This window comes from Sabethes cyaneus, chromosome 1, assembly GCF_943734655.1.
Source record: "Sabethes cyaneus chromosome 1, idSabCyanKW18_F2, whole genome shotgun sequence".
Classification (NCBI taxonomy): domain Eukaryota; kingdom Metazoa; phylum Arthropoda; class Insecta; order Diptera; family Culicidae; genus Sabethes; species Sabethes cyaneus.
The window spans coordinates 167,733,735-167,743,052 of record NC_071353.1 but is presented as its reverse complement, the minus strand read 5'-3'; the positions used below and the strand labels follow the sequence as shown (position 1 = coordinate 167,743,052).

Below are 9,318 nucleotides of genomic sequence, written 5' to 3'. Positions count from 1 at the left end.
ATAAATTCCACCGCATGCTTCGTTCGTTCAGTCACTCGCAAGCGCAAATCCAATCCCCACAACAACCCCATAAGATTATTGTAGCTCTAGCTAATGCTGGGTTTGGTATTGCGCTGAATCTTTGCTCGCACTCGTTCTGTCTTTCTCTTTTGGATTCAGTCGATGTGTTTCTTTTCTATCCAGCGAGCACACACTAGCCACCACAAAAGCCAAAGCGTGATGAGCATGAATGAGTGAATAAGTAAGTAACCAAACCACCATCACCATCATCATCATCATAGAGCTATCTCCTCCTGTTCGTTCGTTCGTTCAGTGCATTTATGGTAAAACGACATCCATTCATCCGCGCGAGTTTGGAATAGAAGAGACACGGTGCGGTGCTGTGGGCCGGTTGGGGTGGTGTGGGACGATGATCCGGGACTGGGGGGACTCGATTCGACTCGGCGCGATCACCGCGGAGCTGGCTCTGGCGCTGGGCTGAGCTGAGTTCGGTTTCCAGCAGCAGTCACTAGTCAGTCGCTCACGAGAGCGTAACGGAGACGGTTGTGCTTTTGGTGTTGTCTGGTTGTTGCTGGAGTTCCTCCTGAGTTTTGTAGGTAGTGTTTTTTCTTGATTTATTTATTGTTTTCTTCCTATGTGTGGTGGACAACCAACGAACGGACGGACGGACGGGTTTACCTGTGTGTCAAAGAAGTAGTGGATATTGGTGGCACCCGCACCAATCGTGTGCTCCCCCACCCCGTGTGGGGTTTCAGTTCTGCTTTTTTCCTCCTGCTGCTGCTGCGGCTGATGTCGCTTGTGCCCTCAGTCAGTGAGTTGATGTTTTTTTTCTCGGTTTTGTTCAACTTCTGGTGAGTGTTAGTGCGCAAAAAGTGGTTTGCGCGGAGTGAGAAAGTAAGGTACAAACCCGCAAGTACATACATTAGTATCGTTATTGCTTGTGCTACTGTTGCGCTGGTCGGTGTTCCAGGTTGTAGTAGTATCGAACAACTACACGTAGAACCGATTACTATCACCGCGGATGCGGACGGGACACGACACGGCGGATAAATTCAGATATTAATTTCTTCTTCAAACTGCGTTGTCGCCTGCGTAGTTTGACGTTGTTGCGTTTTTGCCTTTTATAATTCAGCGCCTGCTTATTTTTGCCGGATTCGTTTCGCTCGGATCGTTGCTTTACATTCAAATCGGTGACGTGAAAACAAAAAGAAGTGTTTCGTGCAATTGAGCGCTCGTCGCAAAGAGGAAGAAGCCGCGCGCACTCGCGCGGTTGTTAGTGGAAGGGTAGAGCAATAAAGAAGCAACTAGCAAAACGGAAGACTAAGAAGAAAGGCAATCACGAAGTGGCTGTTGAACACTCTCTTTCGATCGCGCATCGGTCCCGGGACTTTGGCTCACTGTTGGTGTGAAGTGAAGGGAAGACGATCGGAACGGGCTTTCTCAGGTGTACGCGACACGGTTTTCTCCACGACGCGACGGTAAGTGTGCTCGTGTCCCCGTGTGGTCCGTGCGGTGTATGTGTGCCCGGCGAAGAAGATTAAATTGACGAAGAATAGTGCCTCTAATGGATGTGTTCTGCCGTTCCGCGGTCTAAGCAAAGTCGACGACGAACAAATTCATCATAAGTCCCAGAGCAAGCGTGAAATTCGTTAAACTTGACAACCTGCGCGACCTGCGTGTGTGTTTCCCAGAATCCGGATCATCAATTAACGGATATCACTCCAGTGCTCGCAGTGACGGTGTCCGACGGTAAAGAGGAGTACGACGGCGAATGACAAGCTCTGAGCTGTCCACTGTGCGAGCTGAGGAACGAACGACGAGAAGACGGTAATTCATACTCATACGTAGATTAAGAAACTTTAGCCTTCGGTGTTCGGTGGGTTGACTTGACTTGACTTAAATGAAGAGCGTTCGAGTGTATGCACTTTGCGCAGTTCGCAGACCCGAACCGCCGAACAACGAGAGGAGTTTTATTGGCCAATTAGACGTGTGCTCGGTTCAAAGGTTTCGTTTGCTGCGAGACACAATGGGATGCGGCGCTGGTGGTAGGGAGGTTCGTTGCTGTCGCCGTGTCGGCCGCAACAATCGACGAAGAAGACGACGACGACGTCATGGTTTTGGGTTGTTTTTCGGTGGAATATTCTACAGATTTGTTTACAAGCATAGTGCATGAATTGAAAACTTTATAAAAATATTTTTTATCGATATTTTAAAAACTTTTAGTGTCAAAAATTTCACGATAGAATTATGCTTTGTTCCTGCGTTTTTGTAGCAGTGTTAAAAGTGAAAAATCGTTGGTATTTCGTGTCCAGTCCGAAATGGCAAACTGTTCCGGATGTGCGACGAATGCGTAATGAAGTCTTTTTTCTCAAAAAGTTGCAGAGCATACTAAAATAAGCAATTTTGCTTAATATAGTAACTATCTATCTCTTCCCGGTTGCGAAATATAATGATGTGCCAAAAAGGAGCACTTAAAAATCAATTATGCTCAATAACTTTGCACACAAGTTTTTTATTGCTTTCAAATGTTCTACAAAGTTATTCAGTATGCTAAAATACACATTTTCTCTGAAGACTGTTTTTCACGAAGATGCATATTTAATGAGTTATAACAAATTTTATCAAAAAATAACACATTTTTCAATTGATTTTTCTGAGATTCCTTTGGAGATCTGATGGAAATTTTTTTTATAGATAAAATATAGTACTTTCACCAAATGGTTGTCTAGTTTGTGCAAAGCTGTCCGAAATTGAAAAAAAATATTTTATAACTTATTAAATATGCGTCCTAGCGACAAACAGTCTTAAGTGAAAATGTGTATTTTAGCATACTGAATAACTTTGTAGAACACTCAAAAGCAGTAAAAAAATCGTGTGCAAAGTTATTGAGTATAACTGATTTTTAAACGCACCTTTTTAACACATCATTCTGTTTCGCAACCGGTAAGAGATAGATAGTTAATGTATTCAGCAAAGCTGCTTATTTTAGTATGTTCTGCAACCTTTTAAAGAAACAAATTTTTTTTGAAATTATTTAAAATAACAATAGTTTGTATCACCCTAATAGGTGAAATCACGGTCACTCTAATAGTGCAGAAAGATGCGCTATATTTTATTATTAAACTTCTCCGAAGACACCACCCTTTGAAAAATTACGCATTTTTTACCCAATTGCTAATGTCCGCGTTTTTGTTTTAATTTGACCACTGTGCGACGCGGATACCAGTTTGCAACCGTTCCACTAAACATCGTCGCAGTGATTTTTATACCTCAAACAAACCGACTACCGTCACTAGACCCGTCGAATCGCACCTAAGTTATACTGGGTGTATCTTTCGTGGTTCTACCCCACCGTGACATCCGATGTCCTCGAGTGAGCTGTTCGAGACGGTCCACAAAAGTCAGGATTGTTCCACTGGTGGAGAAAGGGACCGACAAAGTTGACTTTCTACTGGTGTACAGTTGTGGCCTTGAACCCCGGTACTTGGCCACAAGGACTTCCAATATACTACCAGAACGGTCGTGGACTTCTGACCACAATTGACGACTCGTTTTTGATAGCTACCGAATGTGGTTACAGCGTTGTTGTATTGACCGAAACCTGGCTGGATTTTGTCAAATTGACTGGCATTTTCAGGAGACTTCGTTGCCCCGACTCGTCCCGAATGATCTAGTGTTACTATAGATAGTTGTTGTGGTCTTGTTATTGACTAATGTTTTATGGAAGAGTCTCGAATTTCTCGAGTTCGATTAGTTTTTGAGTTTCGCAAAAAAATCTGTTTTATTTGAATGAGAGTCCATATCCCCCTACCACAGGGGTGAGAGGTCTCTAACTATCATAAAATAAATTCAAGACACCAAAATCTCCCACATGCCAAATTTGGTTCCATTTGCTTGATTAGTTCTCAAGTTATAAGGAAATTTGAATTTCATTTGTATGGGAGCCCTCCCCTCCTAAACAGGCGAGGGGTCTTAATTCATCATAGAAAAAATTTCTGCCCCCTAAAAGCCCCACATGCCAAATTAGGTTCCATTTGCTTGATTGGTACTCAAATTATAAGGAAATTTGTATTTCATTTGTATGGGAGCCCCCCTCTTAAAGGGGAGATGGGTCATAACTCGCTTTCTAAAGAGGAGAGGGGTCTCAATTCACCATAGAAAAATATCTTGCCTCCAAAACCACTTACATGTCAAATTTGGTTCCATTTGCTTGATTAGTTCCCGAGTTATGAGGAAATTTGTTTTTCATTTGTATAGGAGCCCCCCCCTTCTAAAGTGGGGAGGGGTCATAATTCACTATAGAAAAAAATCTTGTCTACAAAAACACCCACATGCTAAATTTGGTTCCATTTGCTTGATTAGTGCTAGAGTTATGAGGAAATTTGTATTTCGTTTGTATGGGAGCCCCCCTCCTAAAAAGGTAAGGGGTCCTAATTCATCATACAAAAAATGGTTGCAGCCAAAAACACCCACATGCCAAATTTGCTTCTATTTGCTTGATTATTCATCGAGTTATGAGGATATTTGTATTTCACTTGTATAGGAGCCCCCCCTCCTAAAGTGGGGAGAGGTCCTAATTCATCATAGAAAAAATTCTTGCCTCCAAAAACACCTGCATGCCAAATTTGGTTCCATTTGATTGATTAGTTCTCGAATTATGAGGAAATTTGTATTTCATTTGTATAGGAGCCCCCCCTCCTAAAGTGGGGAGGGGTCCCAATTCATCATAGAAAAAATGTTTGTCTCTAAAAACACCCACGTGCCAAATTTGGTTTCATTTGCTTGATTAGTTCTCGAGTTATGAGGAAAATTGTATGGAAGCCCACCCTCTTAAAGGGGAGAGGAGTCATAATTCCCCTTCTAAAGAGGGGAGGGATCTCAATTTACCATAGAATAAATTCTTGTCACCGAAAACACCCACATGCCAAATTTTGTTCTATTTGCTTGATTAGTTCTCCAGTTATGCAGAAATTTGTGTTTCATTTGTATGGGAGCCCCCTCTCTTAGTGGGGGGAGGGGTCTCTAACCATCACTAAAACCTTTCCTGGCCCCAAAAACCTCTACATGCAAATTTTCACGCCGATTGGTTCAGTAGTTTTCGATTCTATAAGGAACATACGGATAGACAGACAGACACAAATCCTTGTTTATAGGTATAGAAGATTTCCCAAATTTTGATTTCTAAATTTATAGGAAACCCACTAATACTAAACGAGTGATACTTATTACGTCTAACCACTGATTTCAAAACAAAATGGCCTCTTTTCACCACATAATTCATTGTCTGGAAACTCTTCCACTGAGTAAGAAAGGAAAAGAGACTGAATTGATTTATATTTTAGAGATCGCCAGGTTGCATGGTTATAAGAAAGAAACCATCCAAGCTATTTTGAATAAAAAAAGGAAATTAAAACTCAGAAATTCCAGAAATCTGCTGAGTATGCTGTTATGATGGGATGCATATTGTCTACACTAGTGGAAATAACCAGCTCCAAACACATACAGCATATACAGCTTTATAATTCACAGTCATGAGTTGTATATGAGGACATGCACGACTGCAAAACAATTTATTGTTTTGACATACTTTAATCTTTATACAATTTCTATGTAAAGTTGACATGCATACGATTTAATGTAAACTTTCCATTACGATCTTGTGTTAAATGGATTTCGGATAAATGGAAAGTCCAGAAGCTGTCCAGAACCCCCCGGGGGATGCTGCATCGTATAGACCAATATGCCTGCTGAATACACTAGGGAAACTATTGGAGAGGATCATTCTCAACAGTCTGCCGGAATGTCTGAAAAGTAACCACGGACTATCCGAGAGGCGGTTCGGGTTTCGGAGAGGCAGTTCTACAGTTACTTCGAGAATCGGTTGCTTCTCTATGAGACCAACAAGGGACAAAGGTCGATCAAGATCACAGCAGGAGTTCCAAAAGGCTCGTGGAACGTGATGTACGACGGTGTACTCAAGCTGAACCTGTCTAGAGGCGTAGACATAGTAGTTTTTGCGGACGATATTGTGGCTGTTATAACAGGAGAGTCGCTGGAACAGATGGACATGTTGGTGACTGAGTCGATAAATATAATTGTTAGCCGGAGGTAAGGGGTAAAACTGCAAATAGCTCACCACAAGACAGAAATGCTGATCGTTAGCAAACGTAAGGCGGTTCAAATGGCGAAGATTACGGTTGGAGAGCACACGATAATCTTGATGATTGATGGCTTGATGATCGGTTGAGTTTCACTATGTGTTGTTCGTTGACTATGTCTGTGAGAAGGCGGCAAACCCGATTAAGACGCTGGCAAGAACCATACTAAACAACTCTGGTTCAAACAGCAGTAAAAGGTGAATTTTAGCCAGTGTATCCAGCCTGGGTCGTGAGCGCGTACAGAACTATTTCTTCGAAAGCGTTCTGTGTCCTAACCAGAATAATTTCCATAAACATTATTTTGACAGAAGTCAGCAAATGCTATAGGCGGAAGGATGCCAACGGAATTTGAAAAACCATGAGTGCGGAATCAATAGTAAAGTGGCAACGAAAGTGGAACTCCGCGACTAACGGATGATGGATGCATACCAGAAATACGGAGAAGTGAACTTCTATTTGACGCAATTTCTCTCGGGACACGATTGCTTGAGACAGCACTTACACCGATTCGGGCATGCATGGTCGCCCTTCTGCCAGGAGTACAGCGTTGTCGAAAAACATCCGAGCATGTAGTCTTTGCATGCCCCAGATTTGAAGGGTTCTTCATGATGGTCCAGTATTTCTCAATAGGGGTTCGCACATGGGGGCAATTGGGTTTGGCTAAGGTCTATCGAAACATTCTTGAACGACTTTGCTGAATGAAAGCTTGCCAAATCTGGCTAAAACATCACGGGATGGTGGTGGGATCGAATGAACGGCAAAACGGAACGGAACAAAATTCGTTTTTGGAAACACTCCTGTTGGTACAGTTTCGACGTCATGGTCTTATTTGTAACGAAAACTTTCATTTTTCTGCCATAGCTGCAAATGGCCTGTCAAATGATAAATTTTTGTGCAAATTTGTCGGTAAAAACAAATTTAAATTTGCTTGGAACATCCCCCCCCCCCGCCGTTGCAAAGTATAATTTTTGACCTGGCATTTGCCCGAAGTCAGCCATGAGATAGGTTTCATCGTCCATCAGAAGACACCCGTCGAACTTGGTTAGCATCCGGCCGTATAGCTTTCGAGCACGGGGTTTGGCCACACCATTCTGTTTTATGGTTCGGTTTGGCTGTTTGCTTCCCGGAGTCGAATTCTCCTTACGGTACAATGGGCAGCACCGAATTTTTTGATCAAATCACGGTCCGACAGATTGGGATTCTTCTTGATGGTCTTCAAAATCTTACCACGCAGGTTCCGGTCGACAGTTTCACTCGGATGATTAGCTTGAGGCTTTCGAATCGTCGTCAATGTTTCCTTATACCGTTTGATAACGCGCCATACGGTATTTTTGGGCAATTTCAGCTGTTTGGATAGCCTAGATGCAGACCACAATAGATTTTCCAAATAACTGTGCACAATTTTTTCCCTTCTTTCGGCTTCCGTGTTGTTTGTTTACAAAATACAGTCGTTTTGCGGAATGTCAAAAATACATAGGTGAAGCTAAGAGCGCCAAAATATGAGCAAAAGTTTGTTCCAGTAGTAAAGTTTTTTTTAGTGGCCATCTTGAATTTGATCGCCATATTGCATTTTAACCGATTTTCATTTTGGGACCACCATTGGAAAGCTGAGAAAAATGCAACAAGAACCATTAATAAAATTAAGTGTGCATTGGCACTAACTGAATGAAACATTACAACGAACTATCTGTAGCAAGATTCACAACCATGAATCGAGAATTTCATTAAAGAATCAGTATTTTCTTCATCGTGGAAACTCGAAAGATAGAGCTTGGTTGTTCTCATCCAGTTGTTCATAATAAAAGTACTCTTTTTTCCTAAGAGAGTAAAGCTGTAGTTTTCAAAGCAGAAATCTTCGCAAAATATATATTTGTGATGTACGAACTACGAATTGCATCGATATTTTGACATCAACCGATCGGATTTCCTCGACACAGCTTTTCCTGTCAGCGCACTTCAGACGTCCCGGGTCGATTTGCGAGCTCTGTGGAACAAAGCCCCCAAAACTAAAGCAGTGACAAGTGTACGAATTCTTTTCTGCTCAATGCTGATCTGATACATTCGGACATTCGGAGGTTGTACTAACCCCATCACACCCTGGAACATGCAATCATGATAGCCTTCCTCGATCTCCCCGATGACGTAGTTGTGCTATTCGTAATACTTGAAAAATCCGGAATGGTCTGGTTTAAAGTTAGCTAAAGTGCTAAAGTTGTCGAGATCAGAGTATGCATACAGTCTACAATGCACTCAAGCAACAAGAGCTACAAGGAAATTCCAAGTGTGGATACAAACCGGAATCAGAAATTTAGAACTGAAGAGGAAGGTCTCGGTCTGGGATATTATTGCGAAGCAAATTCATTAAATTAAGCACTTTGTGGTCTAGCTCTAGCTTAATCATGTAGTTGGTTTGTCAAAATTCTTACCTGTTTTCGGTGATTGGCAAAATAATGTCAGCTTTCGAAAGAAAAAACGACGTGCCACATTTCACAAAAAAAAAAATGAACCCATCGACGACGTGACTCATCGGATCGCAGTAGTCATTTGTTTCGGCAAAGCTGGGCCGTGGACACACCGTGTTCTATGCTGCGCGTTGTTAGCTTGCTGCGCTAGGCTTTCACATTCAGTCAGTCAGCCAGTCAGCCAGTCAGTGCTTTGTTTTTGTTTATTATTTTTATTTATTCACACTCGGGCAGACCGGTTCTGCTGCTGCGGGTTTATGCCTGCCTCTGCAACCTACTTGTGCGCGGCTGGAGTATAGGTACTGCAAAAGGTACCGAGTAGAATTATTTTCGGACCGGCTTTTCTGTTGGGTAATTCACCTCTAGCTGCTGCAATAATTTGCGCGGTATAACAGTTAACTGCCCAATTTTCGATCTATTTTTCTGACGCTTTTTAATCGTTTAGATGCTCACAAAAAAAAAACGATTGTTTGTGTGTTGAAAATTGACGTGAAATTGTTGGTGCAGTCAAATAAAAGCTCTATTCTCGTTTTTTCTTTCGTTTAATAGAATGGTTTTAACGTCGAATAAAGATTGACATGCATGGAACAATAACTGACATATAGAGAAGGTAGGAGCTCGGCGGTACCTTCGTCGGGTGGCTCACGTTCAAAGTTGTTTCATTGTGCCCCACCGTGCTCTATTCTAATGTCGCAAAT

At 42.2% G+C, this 9,318-nt stretch overlaps 1 protein-coding gene across 1 annotated transcript in view; it reads left to right on the top strand.

Annotated features, from left to right (window-relative positions):
* Positions 1–548: 548 nt before the first annotated feature.
* Positions 549–9,318, top strand: part of LOC128739110 (low-density lipoprotein receptor-related protein 2) — a 174,872-nt gene continuing 166,102 nt past the window's right edge. Inside the window, exon 1 of the mRNA XM_053834528.1 lies at positions 549–1,827. The gene's annotated coding sequence lies outside the window, so the exon portion shown is untranslated. The remainder of the gene's footprint in view (positions 1,828–9,318) is intronic.